Source organism: Galeopterus variegatus, unplaced genomic scaffold (genome assembly GCF_000696425.1).
Source record: "Galeopterus variegatus unplaced genomic scaffold, G_variegatus-3.0.2 Scaffold13275, whole genome shotgun sequence".
Taxonomy (NCBI): domain Eukaryota; kingdom Metazoa; phylum Chordata; class Mammalia; order Dermoptera; family Cynocephalidae; genus Galeopterus; species Galeopterus variegatus.
The window spans coordinates 15,508-15,831 of NW_007739386.1; positions in this window are offsets into that span (position 1 = coordinate 15,508).

Sequence of the window (324 nt, forward strand, 5' to 3'; positions counted from 1 at the left end):
ATACACATTTTGATAGTATAATCTCATTTTTATTAAAAATAGTATGTTAAGGGCCGACCCCGTGGCTCACTCGGGAGAGTGTGGCGCTGGGAGTGCAGCGGCGCTCCCGCTGCGGGTTTGGATCCTATNATGGCTCACTCGGGAGAGTGCGGCGCTGGGAGTGCAGCGGCGCTCCCGCTGCGGGTTCGGATCCTATATAGGGTTGGCCGGTGCACTCACTGGCTGAGCCCGGTCACAAAAAAGGACAAAAAAAAAAAAAAAAAAATAGTATGTTAAAACATGCATAGGAAATACCATAAATAAAAAACTGTTAACATTGGTTAT